Source organism: Capra hircus, chromosome 5, assembly GCF_001704415.2.
Source record: "Capra hircus breed San Clemente chromosome 5, ASM170441v1, whole genome shotgun sequence".
NCBI lineage: Eukaryota > Metazoa > Chordata > Mammalia > Artiodactyla > Bovidae > Capra > Capra hircus.
Genome location: NC_030812.1, coordinates 25,678,152 through 25,694,558, shown reverse-complemented (window position 1 = coordinate 25,694,558; position 16,407 = coordinate 25,678,152). Strand labels below are relative to the sequence as shown.

Sequence of the window (16,407 nt, the reverse complement as noted above, 5' to 3'; positions counted from 1 at the left end):
AAGAGGACTGGAGGTCGCTGGACTTTGGGAAATCAGGCAGGAGTTGGTGGGAGCAGCCCAGAAGCCCCTTCTAAGTCAGCCGACCGGTGGCTGAGAGCTTGGGCAAGTGGAGAGGCCTGGGGGAGAAAAAATGAAGCAGAGTCTGGCTTGAGTCACTGTCCCCAGTCTTAGGCCCCAGATCCTCGCACCAAGGAAACTTTCCCCCCGACCGACCGGGCAGCCAAGCCGAGAGAGCCAGGAGAGCCGCGGAGGCTGGGAGAAGAGGGCTGCAGGCCGACCCGGGGCGGCTGAGACCCAGCGGGGTCGCTTGCCGGTGCCGGCCCGCACCGCGCCCCGTCGCCCGGAGCAGCTGCCTCGGCGGGCGGCTGCCTGGAGCCCAAACCTGGGCCCTCTGCGCACTCCGCGCTCAGTGCTTCCACCGACTGCAGTTCTTTCCTCTTATTGTTATTTTGCCCGGTTGGTTATGGCAATGGCCTCCACTCCGCCTGGTTCTCAAATGCTAGGACGCCCGAGGGTCTCTTTCGAATCTTTGTGTGTCTACACTGGCTTTAAAGAAGTGACTCAGTGAAAAGTGTTTCTCCGTCTCTTTTCCGACCAGATGGGTCACCGGCTGTTAAAAAAAGAATCCAAACCCCTTTTAAGGTTTGTGACTTAAATTTTTTTTTAAGTTTTCTTGTTATGATCATTTCTTGTTATGATCATTTTTTAAAGATCACTTGTTATGAACATTTTATCTTGTTTCTCTTTTTAAAGTTGGCTAATTTGTTTTTGTATTCCTTTTTTGATTTTCTTTCTTTTCTTTCTTTCTTTTTTTTTTGCATACGATTATTTTTAAAGGGGGATTTCGTTAGACCCGAAACTGTGGGACGGCTTCCTCCCCCGAGAGAGCGTAGGTCGCATCTCTACCCCTCTAATTCCATCCTCCCCCCAATACATAAATTCATAAGATGACCAGAAAATTGTACCTGCATAGAATGAGGCGGACGTGGACGTATCCGGGACCCTGCGCTTCTCTTCCTTTATGGAAATCCTCTCCGCTCCAAGCCCGCGAAGGAAAATTCTGCGTGCCTCAAACTCTCCTTTCTTTCTTTTTCACTGTCCCCCTCTCTCACTCTCTTTTTTTTAAGACCCCAGGAAGGCAACTTCCCTGGTCTTGCCTCGAGCTCTCCCTTCTCTCCGACAAGGCCATAAATGTTTTTCAGCGTAGATCTCTGCCCGCGGCTGGTCCTCTCGGACAACTCCAGCTCCGGCACCTCGGCAGCTCACTCGCTGGGCCTGGACCCTGGCTGTGATCATCGCCTCTTTCCTTTCTGCTCCTGTAGGGCCTGACCCTATATGCTTTAATTCCTCTTTAAAACAGGGGTTCCAAAGAATCCCCAGAGCTACTAACCCTCTTCTTACGTGGGGTTCCTCCCCGATCAGACAAAGCAAAGCGGAGAAAGAGAAACGAGAGAGCGGCCTGCAGGCTCGCCTTCTCCTCCTCTGGCGGGAGGACCTTGTCTGGGGAGGGGGTTCCCAAACCCAGCCCCACAAGGGCATAGGAAGAAGCTAACTTCCTTCCTTTCTTTCTCCCTGGGTTGCTGTGATCATGACTCCTTCTCCTGTCCCCTCCTTAAAATATCTCCTCTTGCATTTTATTGTTATCCTGCTAGGGAGGGACTGTTAACTACTGTTTTTATTGTTATTATTTATCGTTATTATGATTGTTGTTAGAGATTTGTTCACTGGGTTTGGGGGTGGGGGGAGCAGCAGCCTGGCCCAGAGGGAGGCCTGTCACACGTGCACATGTACACACACACACACACACACACCCCTAGCATGGTGCACACACAGGTATACATCCACAAATGCCTGTTTATAGTCAGGCCCTGGAACAGCAATTCACAGTAGGCTGGCATGCTCTTACCCTAGCGCACAAACAAAACATTGCCCACGCACACCAGCATTCAGCCGCAAACACCACCCCCAGACCAGTTTCAAAACCCACACAGCAAGCTTGCAAGGAAAGGAAATAGGTAAGAATCCACTTGCAAAGATCACTTCTCTCCCAGAATCTGGAGGGGTGAGTCAGGCCTCTGTCTCTCCACCCGCCCCCAGTCTCTCTCTCTCTTTCTCTTTTTTTCCTCCTTGTTTACAGCTTCAGAGAGCTCAAGGCCCATAAATCTTGAGGGGCCTACAGAGGCAGAGCACATTTGTATGCATCGTTAGGACTCGCTAATACCTAAGCCCATTAACGAGCGTGTTTGCGCGTGGTTTCCGGTGTGTATTAACTTATAGTTAAATTCTGGAGGAAAGGGCATTGTGAATTAACATATACCAAATCCATCACGGGGCTTTTGTCATATCAGATTAGTCAGCAACGGGTTTTGGGGAGCGGGATGCCTGAGTCGGGGTGTACCCACCCACCCTCTTAACTTTCCGGTGCAATATGAGGGTCTAGAGTAAGAGGATACTCCTGTCCCAGGCCCAGCATTCAGATCCCCCAGGCCGACGGCTGCACACCTGCGGGACGGTGGATGGCCCAGGGACCGGGGTCTCAGAGATCGGCGCCGGTGAAGGGAGGCGGGCCAGGGGAGGCCCAGCCGGCTGGGCCGGTGGTTGTGCTGGGACCGCTCGGCCCGCGGTTGCTGGGCTGTCTGGTTTCGGCTTTCTGAGAGGAGAGGCAAGTGGAGTCACTGAACTTTAATTAAACAGAGGAGAAGACAGTGGGGGAAAGACCAAACGAACGGAGGAGGAGGAGGCAGCGAGGCAGCCGAGAGGCCGAGGAAAGGAAGCAAGTCCGACTTGGGGAGATCTGTCTGCAAAGGGCCGCAAGCTGGGCCCTGGTGATGGTCTTCCCTTTCCTCACCCCAGCTTCTCCACCCTAGTCAAGGGCGGTCATTCCAGACCTCTTTTAAAAAGAAAGAGAAGAAAGAAACGGTAAAGAAAAAAAATCCTTTCTAATTACAGGGCATGTTTCAGCCAGGTGTTCTCGGTTCCAATGACTCAGACCCTATTGGAACTCCAAGGATCTGTATAATTGGCTTGGACAGACAGAGATGAAGGATGCCACTTCTGGAGGGAGAACGGGAGTGGAAGTTCTTTCTCTTGGGGTCCTGCAGAAAATGCCAAAGACAAAACCAGCTGAATTATCGTGTCCGTGTGGATCTAGTTGCCTGTTTAAATAAAGCAAGCAGGGAGGGACGAGGGTGGATTGAGTTGGCGGCGGGGGGCGGGGGGGCGCGGGGGACGGAGATCCACCGGCCGGCATGGAGCCGGCTGACGGGAGGGAAAACGCCTCCCTCTCCCCTTGCGGGAGCAACTCAGGGGCCTCCCTGGCGGGGCTGGGGCGGCCGCGCGCGGGCCGGGCCGGGGCTGGCCGGGGCCGGCCCGGGCCGGCGGGAGGAGGGGAGGCGGGGGCGGGCCCTCCCCGGGCGCTGTGAACTTTAGCTGGGCCGCCGCCTGTCAGCCCCAGAAAGCGTTAAAGGTGCAGCAGCCCGCGCCAGCCTCCGCAGCCGCCTTTGTACGCGTGATTTATGACTTCAATCTTGGTTCACCGAGAGTTCACACGGCTTTCGCTGCTGTTGAAGGTTAAAAGATGGTCTTCGCTTGACAAGTGGGACTATTGAAAATTCCTTCTTCTTCGTTTTTTTTTTTTTTAAAGAAGCGAAGAGAGAAAAAAAAAAATTGGGGAGGGGGAGGGGACAGGGTTGCAGGTGGGGAAAATGGTAAATCAGGAAAGTTTGCCCCTCTAGGATTTTTTTTCCGGAACTAGGATTTGGGTATAAGCAGAGGAGGTGCATGGAAAGTAGGAGGAGCTAAGGAACAGATTTTTTTTTTTTTTTTTTTGGCCTCTTTGGAGGCCAAAGGAGTGGCATTAAAACACACACACACACAAACTCGTGCTTCCACAGTTAATTATCTGGATAACTTGGATCACACCTAACTAATCCTCCTCTTGAGACCAAAACTGGGATCAGGGAAGGAGAGAGCTTGAGGTGGGTGTGTGATGCCCACCCAGTGTGTTTGGCTGACCGTCCACCTTGCCTGTAGCAGTTTTTCAAGGGCACCCTTGTACCACAGATTTGGAAAAGGGTGCTTTTAAGTTCCAGTTGTCCCAACTCCCTTCAACCTGTAGATTTAGCCTGACGTGCACATTTGAGGTACATGGTGAAGCTGATGGGAACACTCTAGTACTGGGATTGGAAACCCTTTCTAATACCAGATCTCCTAATGCACCTCCACCATCTTCTCATTCCTTCTTCCAGTACTGTGAAGGTGATTCCACATCAGAGATGGTGGTCAAGGATCACCTAAGGACCAAAAGATAAGGCCCCTTCGTGGTGTAAGGCAGTGAATGCATAAAAGAACCAATCTCTCCTTTTCAGATTCCCTGAGAGAGAGAGAGGATTCCCTGGAGCTGAGAGTTTCTGAGCAGCTCTTTGAGGTTCCTTTAAGTTTTTTTTTAATCCCCCAAAGTGGGAATTTGGGGTTGTAGGTGTTGGGAAGAGGAGCAGCAGAGAGCTGGGTCTGGTGCTGGGTATGCCTCCCTATCCCTGTTTGGACCCCACCACTATAGCTGGGCTTCCTGGTGGCTCAGATGGTAAACAAGCCTCCTGCAATGCAGATAAACCTGGGTTCCATCCCTGGGTAGAGAAGATACTCTGGAGAAGGGAATGGCAACCCACTCCAGTATTCTTGCCTGGAGAATTCCATGGACAGAGGAGCCTGGTGGGCTACAGTCCATGAAGTCACACAGAGTGGGACTCGATTGAGCGACTAACACTTTCACCATAATTGATGCCATGTAGAAGTGACTTAGACTTCCCCGGAGCAGCAGCAGCAGATATCTTCTTAGGAGGTCAGGATCAGGCTCTCTAATTTAGAAGCAGGAACTAAGGGCATCCACACTAGAAGGGGTGCTTCCTGTTTCCCTTCCTGCATAGAGTTGGAGAGGTCTTCTGCCACCCTCTGAGGGCTCCTAGGCAATCTGCAGGAGAATGGAAAGAAGAAGGAGGAGAGCCAGAGGCTAGCCACATCAGCCCCTCCCACACCCCATATATAAACAGTAGAACAGGCAGCAGAGAACAGAGGGACTCCAGAAGTCCAGAATCCCAGTTCTCAGGTCTCTCTGGCATGGATGGCCCTCTGGCCTTGGAAGAGCTGGAGGCAGTGTGGTACTATGTTTAGTGGCTTGGGGGGGAGGTGGGGATAGTTGTTGGGAGGAACCGGCCAAGGAAGCTAATGAATGCCTTCCAGGTTTGGCTAGGGAAGCAAAGGAATGAACTTAAGGGCCTCTAGGGAAGTGATGGCTGTATTGAAGTCCCCCTCCCATCCCCTCCAACTGTATTCCTCCCTGGGAAATCATTTCAATGGGCTTGTGCTTATCTGCAAGTGGGGAATAATTATAAATTATTATTTCATAATTAAGACTGTTGGTGCTGACCATTGCCCTCCAGTGGGCTCCTTGATTTCCTTCTCCCCTGTGAAGCACAGGGCAGCCTCTGTTAGCCCCTGCCCTCAGAACAAGCAAACTAAGGCCAGCCCCTTGAACTCAGCCTCCATGTGGAATGATCGCCTCATGGTGCACCGCATAGAGTATTTGCACTCAATAAACCACCTCCCAGGAACTTCAGATTTCAAAGTGCTTTGTAGGCTTGGCTCTTAGAAAGACAGAGTGGGGACTAGACGCAAGACTCCAACAAGAAAAGCATCTTGGCCAACCTTGTGTGGAGACAGGAACTAAGATTTGGCGACAGGACTCCCAGGTGCAATGTTCAAGTGATTTGGGATCAGGGATGAGTGGTCTGCCTCCCCTGCCCTGAGGGGATGATGGCTTCTGTCAGCCCTGTGGGGACCCCTGAAGGCACACTGGGCTCCTTTTCCAGACCTCCCTTTCCCCCACCTCACTCCCCTGTAGGAGGCACCACACCCTGGGACGGTTGGGGGTGGAGAAGTAGGATCCATCAGTTGTTTCACATCTGTAATGGCCTAGAGAGAAAACTGTCCAGAGAGATAATTTCCCTTTAAATCCCTGCCTGCAGCTCACCTCCCTCTGCACTGAGACAGTTCTCTTCATCCCCTCTTCCTGCCTTTCCTGTCCTCCAGAAATGCGGAAATGCGATGGGGAGGGCAAGGCAGCTCCCCCAGCTGCACCTAGAGAGAGACAGAAGTAAGGAAACGAGGAGTTCAGACTTCCTACTTCCCATGACTTGTCCCTCTGTTCCTCAAACCCAGCTTAACATCTGGTAGCAGGGCCCTCCCACCTCCCTCCCCCTACTCTCTCTCAGGGAAAAGAAGCCCTCTCTTCCTCCCCGAGGCAAGGGCTGCTGTGAGAACACCACCATTGGGGATGCGGCCCCCATGCATCTCTCCATGCTGCCTGGTCCCAGGTAAGCCAGTGGCCCAGCCAGCGCATCACCGCTTCCTGCCCCAGTGGAGCTGGTCTGCGGAGGCATCTCAGCCACCACCCCAAAGTTCACTCACTCTTCCTTCAGGCCACCCCAGCGTCCCTGGGTCTCTCACAAGCCAGGAGGCAGGTAGGAATCCCATCCAGAGAGTCCCCTGGAGCTGGCAAGTATATTTTAATTTACTGTTTGATGGCAAATAAAGAGACCTTGGGAAAAAAGGGAAGGAGCAACTGTGCCCGGCATCCTCCCCAGCGGCCCCTCCTCTGGACATTGGCTTTCTCCACGAAACAGTGCACTGTTGTTCTTGGACAACCATTCCCCACCATCTCTGTTCGAAGGGTTTGAGTTTCACCCTCCGTTCACCCCCATTAATCACCCCAGCAGCTAAACATCACCCAGCCCCCTCTGGCCCTTTCTCTTCTTCTTGCCCTTAGTATTCATGGCGGGCATTCCTCACTGCTTCGGGCCTCACAAAGACCCCTCCTCTGACACAAGTTCCCTCCCCGTCCCAGCCACCCGGTCCTGATGGTGGGCTCTGCTCAGCGGTCCTGGTCCTGCTGTTCTCCGACTGCCAGCTCCTTCCCACACCCTCCTTCAGGTACCTCAGCCCTTCCCCACAGACCCTGTCCAGCCTCTTCCACCCACCACCACTCTTTCCTTTATGCCCCATCCACGTGTAGCCCCTCTCTACCCTTTTCCCCAATCCCTAGGACCTTCAGATACCAGCTAGAAAGCACTTCCCTTCCAGCTTTAAGAAACTGAGTAGCTAAAAGCGTGAGTTTTGGATTCAAGTCCCAGCTCTGTCACTGGCTGGTTGTACGACCTTAGGCAGACTCCCTAACCTGTCTTAGACATCCACAAAATGGACATACCCGCTGACCTTATGGAACAGTTGTGTGGATCAGATTAAATTTTATTTGCATGGATCCAAGCATTCAGCAGGAACTTGATAAATGGTGGTTATTAATATCAAGCTTCTTGTAAGGAGGGAAAAAGATGCTCTTCAGATTCCAATAAAAGTGAAGGAATTGCCTCCTCCAGCATCTAAAAGGGAGGGATAACAATGATGGTGTCGTGCAGATAAGCAGCACCCTACACCAGCAGCCACTCTCTTCTGTTAGCTCTCTAGGGCCACATCTTTTGCCACACATTGGAACTGCCTCGGGAGCTTTAAGAAATACTGATGCCTGGGTCCCACTTCCTGAGATTCTAATTTGGTTGATTTGGAGTAGTGCCCAGGCTTCTGGATTGTTAAGAACCCCTCAGGTGATGCTAATTTGCAGCCAGGGATTAGGTACAGGCCCTGGGACATGAGAGGTGCTAGAAAGCTGCCATGTTGCCCTTTTCCGGTGTGTAACGGGAAGTACAGCAGGAAGGGTACTCAGCCTAGAACTTCTTCTTAACTTGGGGGCCCCTCAGCAGCCACATTGCTTCAGGTGGGATTGGCAAGGGGCTGTCACTTAGGATTGACGTGAGATCGCAGAATTTCAGAGTTTGATCCTTTTCATTTCTTACAACTATTGGGATTTAGAAAGGGGCCACGCCAAGAGAAAACAGGGGCATGGACAAATGGACCCCTCTAAGGTTCCTCCCTCATCAGAAAAGTATATGATCCCCAGACCACCAGTGACAGAGGTAGAGGCAGCTAGTGGGGAAAATCTGTAGTTACATAGTAAATGGAGTTTCTACCTGGTTGCTACAATAATAGGCCAAGCAATTAGGATACAAGTTTCCAGGATCTTTTCCTATATTTCCAAAAAGACAAATCACCCCCAGGAACAGAATCTGCATATTGTAATTAACTGATAAATATTTCATGCCTGGCTCAAACTTTCTCCTCTTCTATTTAATGGCCACAAACTTAAGCACAGAGGAAACTGGGGAAGAGAGAGGGAGGAGAGGGGAGGGGAGGGAGGCCCCACATTGGCTTTGAGGGAGGGAGAAACTGTCTCAGCTGCTTCTTTACTTTCCTCCTGTTCTTTTAAAGAAACATTGTTCATCTGAGAAAATCAGGTAGGTCCCAGGTGGCAGAAGATGTAACTTGGGCTTCTTGGCCTTAGCCCTGACCTCCCCCAGAAGAGGCCAGTCTCTGGTGACCCTGGGGCGCTGGGAGCTGCCTGCTTTGGAGTGCAAGGGCCCAGTGTTTGAATATAAGCTCAGTTCTGCCATTTATTAACCAATTGGTTTTTAAGAAATTTACTCAATTTATCTGAAACTCAGTTTCTTCATCTGTAAAACAGGCATAGTGATCTTTTCCTTGTAGGGTTGCCTGTGCCCAGGAGTATTACACCTGATAACTATTGTTATCAATAGTGACAATGTATAATGATTAGTCACCCCATGCATCACATTGCATTGTCTCTCTTCCCTTGCCCAACCCCACCCCAAAGTTTATGGCACTTAATCGAATGCTTCCTGTGAATGGGGTGAATACCTTACCTCATTTAATCAACACAACATCTCTGTGAAGGGAGTATAGTATTACCTCCATTTATTATCTGTATTATGCAAATAAGGGAACTGGTACCTGTAGCAGTTGAGTATCTAGCCCAGGGTCACCCCAGGATGGGCTTAAGAGCACAGGCTTTGTGGTCTTTGATAGTTTCAAAGTTGGGCTCTGCTGTTTCATAATAGCTATAGGATGCTGCGGAGTAAGCTACTTAACCACTCTCAGTTTCTTCATCTGTAAGTTGGGACTATTCATGGTACCTATGCTCAGTCCCTCAGTTGTGTCCAACTCTTTGCAACCCTATGGACTGTGGTCTGCCAGGATCCTCTGTCCATGGGATTTTCCAGGCAGGAATGCTGGAGTGGGTTGCTATTTCCTTCTCCAGGGATTCATGGTACCTACCTGGAAGATAACTGTGGTACTTAAGTGTGAAATTTACGGTCAGTGCCTGACTCAGTACTGGCACTCCCAGGTGCCCAACAAGTATTAGTCATCCTCATTTTGATCCCCATTATACCAGAAGTGGCCTTCGGCAGCTCGGCCCTGGTGTCTCCTGCTGTTTAGTGGTGTTTGGAGGTTAAGTGTGTGAGCTTCTCCACAAGCCACAGAGCTGCTCCCTCATTAACTCCCCCTCTCTCCCCACACACACTTCAGTACTCAGGACTTGGGAAAAAGGACACTAAACAGATTATGACTCCATTTCGGGAATTAAATCAAAACTCAAGACTAACTCAATTTGGCTTCCTACGAGAGGGAAAGGTTAAAAGGGAGTGAGGAGGCGTCTGGGTGTGCTCTCAGAATGGTAATCGGTTCTGGGTCCTTGCCCCCAGCTCTCAAAAGGGCCCTTGCCTGAGGGGGATACCCTGGGGTGGGGGAGCAGAGGAGCCTTAGAACTCAAGGTCACCTGGAGTGGCAAGGGGTTGGAAGATGGCCCAGGAACATTTCCCCAAGCAGGATCTTCTCCTCATGGCCCTCAGTCAGCCCAGCCCTTGACTGAAGGGGATCCCAAGACTGGAGAGGATTGGGGCTTAAATGGGTATGTGGGCCTTGAGGTGGTCACCTCAGAAGGAATATCTCTGCTGACCTGCTTCTTAAGACATGGAAGCAACACTGATACTATTGTGTTTTACGTTCAGATACACTTGTTAGACAGCCCTAAGCACTGTGACCTGTGTTCTTGTATGAACATACAGTCTACATGTGAATATCCGCCCAACTCTCATTCAGCTTCCTGCATTAGCCCAGATGATTCTGAGCAACATGAAATAAAAAGTAAAAATCGATTTCTACTTCCGGAAAAGTGATAATTTTCCACAGCATTTCCTCCTTTGCTGCTAACACTTTCCTTCCAGTCTTATAAGGACCATATTGCCCCTTATACAGAAGGGGAAACTGAGGCTCAAGGAGATGGGTAGCTTGAATCACAGAAGCGGTAGATCCAAGGATGAACCCCGAACAGAAACCAGTGCCTTGAGGAGACAGGGCAGGGAAAGCCCCGCTTCGGGTTTCACCTGGAGGTCCTAGGCATCCCCAAAGTCCAGTGGGATGGGGACAGCGCCTGGGAGGCCGTCTCTGGGGAGGGAGGGACTCAAGGGCTCACCGAACAGCGGGGCCTCGGGCGAGAGCGTCGCCAGCGCGTCCTCATTCCGCGATTACTGTCAGGGGACCATCCATCAGCGCCGCCCGGGACGCTCGGCCAGACTGCCCGCCGCCCGCCCGGGTCTCTCCAGATCGCATTAGCGTGGGGTGAGGGCGCGCAGCGGCACCGGCTGCTGGGAGAGGGGCGGGCTGGCCACGCTGGGGGGCTGGGGACCTGGGCTCCCGCAGTGGGGCCGCTGCAGGGGCAAGGCGGAGGCTGCTGTAGGGGGTCTTCCAGTCTCCCGGCTCTGGCGTCTTAAGGTCGAGGAAGGGGGCAGTAGGACAGGGGAGCGGTGGGGGAGGGGAACCCAGAACACACAGGGCTCCAGGGACCGAGCAAGGCAGCTCGGGTGACCTCTCTCACTCTTTACGGGTAAAGAGGAAAATGGGAAAGGGTTGGTTGGGGAGGGGAGAGACTGAGATAGGGAAGGCAGTGGATTAAGTGGGACTTGTTTATTCTTTGCTCAGTGTCTGACTTAAGTGACCCTATGGACTGTCGCCCGCCAGGCTCCTCTGTCCATGGGATTTTCCAGGCAAGAATACTGGAGTGGGTTGCCAATTCCTTCTCCAGGGATCTTCCCAACCCAGGGATGGAACTCAAGTCTCCTGCATTGGTAGGTGGATTCTTTACCACTGAGCTACCTGGGAAGCCCCGTTAAGTGGTAGACAGAGACTTAAAAGGGGAGAAAATCGAGGAAGTAGAGAGAATGGAAGAGGAACAGACACATGGGGTGAAAAAAACCTTAGAAATAGTCTAGCGCAGCCCACTCATTCTACAGAGGGAGAAAGTGAGGCCCAGAGTTTGGCCAGCTCTCCCATAGCCTTCCCTGCTCAGTTTGTCCTCTGGGGATGGGCAAACCTCACTGGTTGCCATAAGATCAAAACCAGCGGGCTCAAGGTTGAACATGAAGAAGTACTGCCTGGTCCCACAGTCTGGAACCACTTTTTTCGGCTGAGACTCTAAAGCAGCTGTCCTTCCCTGAGTGCGGAGTTGGCACCATCTGCCAGGGAAAGACTTGTCCACTGCAGTCAGATTCCCTGGTCTGCCTGTATAAGCCTTGGTGCTGACATACTGGGGGGCTCCAGAGAGCCTGGTTCCTATCTACCGGGCTTGTGCTCTAGACACGGATGAACACCCATCTCTCTGGCCTCCTCTCCCGTCCCTGCTAGCTCTGCAATATCATGGAATCCCTGAAGCCTTGGCAGCCCTCAGATCATCTCATCCTTCCTCCTGCCTCTGGACTGTATCTGAGTGGTTCCTGCTAACCCACCCCAGCTTCTCTCCTTCAACCTGTTTCCTGACAATCATGAAGTCCCCCCATATGTCTCAACTTGATCCCTCCATCCCTGTGGTCCTTCATCATCCCTTTGGTGGGATTTTGTCATGACCAGGACTGAAACAGAACATTCTTTCTACAAGTAAACACTCCTCCTTTCCAGGGGTACCCAACCGTCAGTGGCCAGGCAGGGAGTGGGGACAACCTCCTTTTGAGAGCTCTGGAAACTTCTCTTTCCTCTCCTATATGTGCTGAGGTAGGGATTGTCTTTTGAGAAGGTTTCATCTTTCTCCACAGCCCAGGTTACACTCAGAGGAAGGCAAATGTGAGGGAGTTTCCAATCCCAGCCTCTGCCTCTGAGTCTGGCGCCTGAAGAGGCCTGAGGCTCAGTAGAGAAATGAACAGAGCTGGGACAGGGGCAGATTCTCAGTACCCCCTTTCTAGCCCCTACTCCCAGTGACAGGGCCCCTACAGGACAAGAGAGATATTCCTGATGCTCCAGTCTAAAGGCCATAGATAAATTTCAGCATTTCTCCTTCTTGTGGGCAAAGGGATGCCCTCAGGACTTGTTTAGTTGCTAAGTTGTGTCTGACTCTTCCAAGTGGAAAAGCCTGGGAAAGAGGTTGTTTTTGCAGCCGCTGATGCTTTATCCAGAGGAGGATGTCAGCCTCACCCCAGGAGCAGTGCTGGAAGCTGAGAGGTTGGGAGTATACCGTGAATTCTTCCAAGGGCATGCTAGTCAAGGAGGTTGAAACACTCAGGCCAGAAAACCATCCAAGGAAGGAAGCCATGGCAATAACTCTGTCTCTGCGCTAACTCCACATACATTGTCTCATGTGATCCTCAGTGCCGGGTGCAGCGCCTGGCACAGAAAATATGCTTGTTGTACAAATGGATTCGTGAAGAGCCCTGGGAGGAAGGTCACGATCCTCAATTATAGATGAAGAAACAGAGGCGCACAAAGGTTAAATGACTTGCTCAAGGTCACGTGTCTCATTGGGGCAGGGCCAGATTTCAGGGGAGAGCTACTTCTGTGGTCAAGGGTGCTGGAGAAGAGGAAGGCAGGAAGGGAAGGATAAGCGATCAGACTCCAGACCCAGGGTGTGTGTGTGTGTGTGAGGGGGTGGGGAAGAGAGGAGAGCTGAATAAAGAGATGACTCCCTGGACAAAGATGACATTTCAGACCATGCAGCTTTAGAATTATCTCACTGAAGGTTGACTGGTAGCATACACACAGCCCTGCGCATAACATGGAGAGGTCGAGGGGGAGACTGGTCCATTAAAGACCAAGAGAGGGAGTTGACACTGACAGTCTGGACACATGACCCCTTACTGCCCTTCGGTGCTGTAGCAGTCTCACTTCCCTGGATCTATTCTTGTTGTTATTATTGTTGTCATTGCTTCTGTCTGATTTTAATTATCTTATTTTTTTCAAATAGGAAATACATATACATGGTTGAGAACTCAAAAGGCATCAAAAGTTATACAGTGACAAGTAAGTCTCCCTCCCACATGCTCAGGACTGCCAGGCCGCCCAGGTCCTCTCTCCATTCTAACCACAGCAACCACTGGCTTGTAGAACCCTCCAAAGATATTTTCTCCTTCTCCTGGCTTGTACCCTAAAGTCACCACAAAGCTGAGTTGAGCACAGAGGTTTGGGAGAGAGCGGTAAAGGGACACACCTGGACTGGTGGGTCTGGGAGGACCAAGTACCTTCAGTTCCCCCACCCCTCCCTGCTGAGATGACTGCATGCCTTGGGAGCTCGGAAGCCCTGCAGGTGAGAGGGAGGGGTTAGGGGTCCCAGCCGAGGCAGGAGCCCTTTCCAGGGCTCTAAGTCCCCACTCTGCCATCCCAGGACCCTCAGTGTTCACCTGGCTGAGGCATCACCCAGTTGGGTCCTGCTCAGGTTCTCCAGAGAACCAGTCTCCATGCCTTCCCTCTCCTGCCTGTTGCACTGTTGGGAAGTCTTCCTGGATGTCTGACTCCAATTCCTTTTACTTTTGGTGCAGCTCACGGTTTTGGCTTCTGCCCTCAGTGGAGATGCAACGTCCTCTTGGAGATGACGACTCAATTCCCTCCCTCCATAAACATACACAATAACATACACCCTCCCCCACCTTGAAGACCTCTCAATTCCCATCCACCCATCATTTCCAATCACTTCGTTCTTGCCTGGCACATCCCTTTGGTATTATTATCCCACAGTGCTTCTTGGTCACTGAGGTGATGATATTCCAACATAAAGTCAAGTCTTCCCCCAGATTCAGGGGGTAGATCCAGGCCAGTCTCTTTGCCAACAGAATCCCCCCAGTTTTAGTGATGGCCCAGCACAACTCTTGCACTTGTGGGCATCACCTTGACCCTCCCCTCCCGCTCTGGTCCTCATTCATGGCCTGCAGTGTGATGAGACATAAGTGGACCCCATCCTAGGATGGCTTCCCCGGCCTTCCCTCCAAATCTCATCTTTTGTGTTTACTCATTAAGCAGTTATTATTACTGAGCACTAGTCTAGGTTCTTGGGATACACTGGTGACCCAAACAGAGAAAGACACCCACCCATGTCAAGTTTACATTTTAGCAGGGTGAGACAGATAATAAATAATACATTATTAGATAAGTAAATTATATTATATATTAGGTAGAAGTTATTACCAAAAAAAATAAGAGAAAGAGGGATCAAGATGAAGGGGAAGTCTGCAATTTTAAATATTTTAGTCAAGGAGGTCTCACTGAGAATATAGTATTTGAATAAAGACCTAGAGATGAGGATGTAAGTTAGTCCCGCAACTATGTTGGGGAACAGAACTCCAAGCAGCGGGAATAGCTGATGCAAAGGCTCTGGGGCAGGTGTGTGCCAGGCAAGTGTGTGGAGCCTAGAGGCCAAGGAACAAGGAGAAGAGGGGAAGGGATGATATCAGAGAGGCAATGAGGGGCCCGGTGACACAGGGCCTTGGAGGCCGTCTTAAGGAGTTTGATTTTTCTGAATGGAGAGGACAGGTCTGACTGAACTGACATTTTAAATAGGCCTTCTGTCTTTTGTGTTGAGATGGATTGCAGGGGTGGAGGGTGGGTCAAGATGCACGGAGACCTGTAGAAAGGTTCTGGCACTAATCCAGGTGAGAGGTGAGTGGCTCGGACCAGGGTGGCAGCAGTCAACGTGGTGAGAAGGGCCCAGATTCTGAGTCTGGTGACAGTTTTCCCTTCCTCGGCTTCCATCCTCTGCTCTCTTCATGTTCTCTCTTCTTTTCTAGGTTGTATGTTTTCTTTTGCCTTGAAGACTGAGAGCTCCCTGGGGGCGGAGCTCAGTGCCCGTCCCCCCGAATCTGCCCAGCATCTAGGTGTGAAGGTCAGCAGGCCTCAGGGCTGCCCAGGAAGAGGCTGGTGAGCAGGGCAGTCCGACAGCCCTCCTCGGTCGCAGGCTCCCTGAGCCGAGGGGAGGAGGCTGCTGACTCTAAAGAGGATGTGATGGACAGTTATTGAAGGCACTCAGCTGGGGGCTCCACTCCAGTCTTAATCTGAGCCGCCCTCGAGGAAATCATAACCAGCTCTTAAACACATGTTAAGACCAAAGCTAGTGTGTGTGTTTGAGCAGCGCTTCAGACAGCTGCTTAATACTGGGGCCCTCTGGGCCTTTGATTTCTCCACCCTTCGCCTGGCCCTCTCCCCCCATCTGGCTGGTGTTTATCGGCCAAGACATTGTTTAAATCACACTCATTTCCTATAAACATTTCACTTGAAATGCCATCCACTGCTCCAGAAATTCATCTATCACCAGCTCAGGACTGTACTTGAGGAGCCTCGGGGTGATGGCTCCCCACCTCTTCCTCCTGTCCCCCATCATCCCTCCTCCCCTGACCCATATTCTCAGGTTTCACGCCCTAAGAACAACTTCCCTTCAGTGTAACAGCACACTTAGTGCCAGGATTATTTATAACAGTTGAGATGGCAGCAGGCTACAGGGAACAACCCAGCCCACGGACACTGTCTCTTACAAAGCTCAATAAATGGACTTGGATCGCTATTTACCACCTGGTGTCTCGGTCTCCTCTGTGTTCCCCGCTGGCTTCAGGGGGATATGGGGGGATGGGGGAACAGGGGCCTGGGCCAGGTCAAGGCTGTTCTCAGAGTTTAAGGTTCTTATAAGCCAGGCCCCAAAGAAAGTGAACCCTTGTTCTCTCTCTGTCCCCTGCCTCTCATTTCGGGCCTCAGGTGAGTTCTCCTCTCAGAACTGAGCCGCTTTAAGGGTGTGTTCTCCAGCAGGGAGCCCACTGCCTGCCCAGGAGTTAGACTTATTTTTATTGTTCAGTAGCTAAGTCGTGTCCAACTCATTGCAACCTCATGGACTGCAGCACTCCAGGTTCCCCTGTCAAACTGGGGAAGGCATCTAATCTCGATGGAATGGGGTGTGGGAGATTCTGGGGTCTCCTTCCAAGGAAAACGTTGAATTGGCTCAACTCGAGCTAGAGTGGAGGCAGGGGTATGGATGAATTCACTTCCTAAAGACAGAAAGCTTCCTGACTGACTTTCTCCTCGTCAGCCGTAACAATTAACTAGTTGTCCTAATCTGAAGGCCACTGCCTAATCTGAAGGCGCTCGTGTTTGGAGGACCCTAACCCATTGAATGCTCCTCTCCCAATCTCATTTATTTGGTTA

The 16,407-nt window shown here is 51.4% G+C and overlaps 1 long non-coding RNA gene across 4 annotated transcripts in view; it reads left to right on the top strand.

Annotated features, from left to right (window-relative positions):
- LOC106502088 overlaps positions 1 to 15,776 on the top strand; it is a 32,212-nt gene extending 16,436 nt beyond the window's left edge. For 3 of the 4 annotated variants that reach the window (XR_001918025.1, XR_001918026.1, XR_001918027.1), the window contains 2 exons: positions 13,193 to 13,248; positions 15,006 to 15,776. This is a non-coding gene — a long non-coding RNA (uncharacterized LOC106502088). Of the gene's footprint in view, positions 1 to 11,056; positions 11,091 to 13,192; positions 13,249 to 15,005 lie in introns of those variants that run through there. The other variant, XR_001295658.2, reaches the window with a different exon arrangement.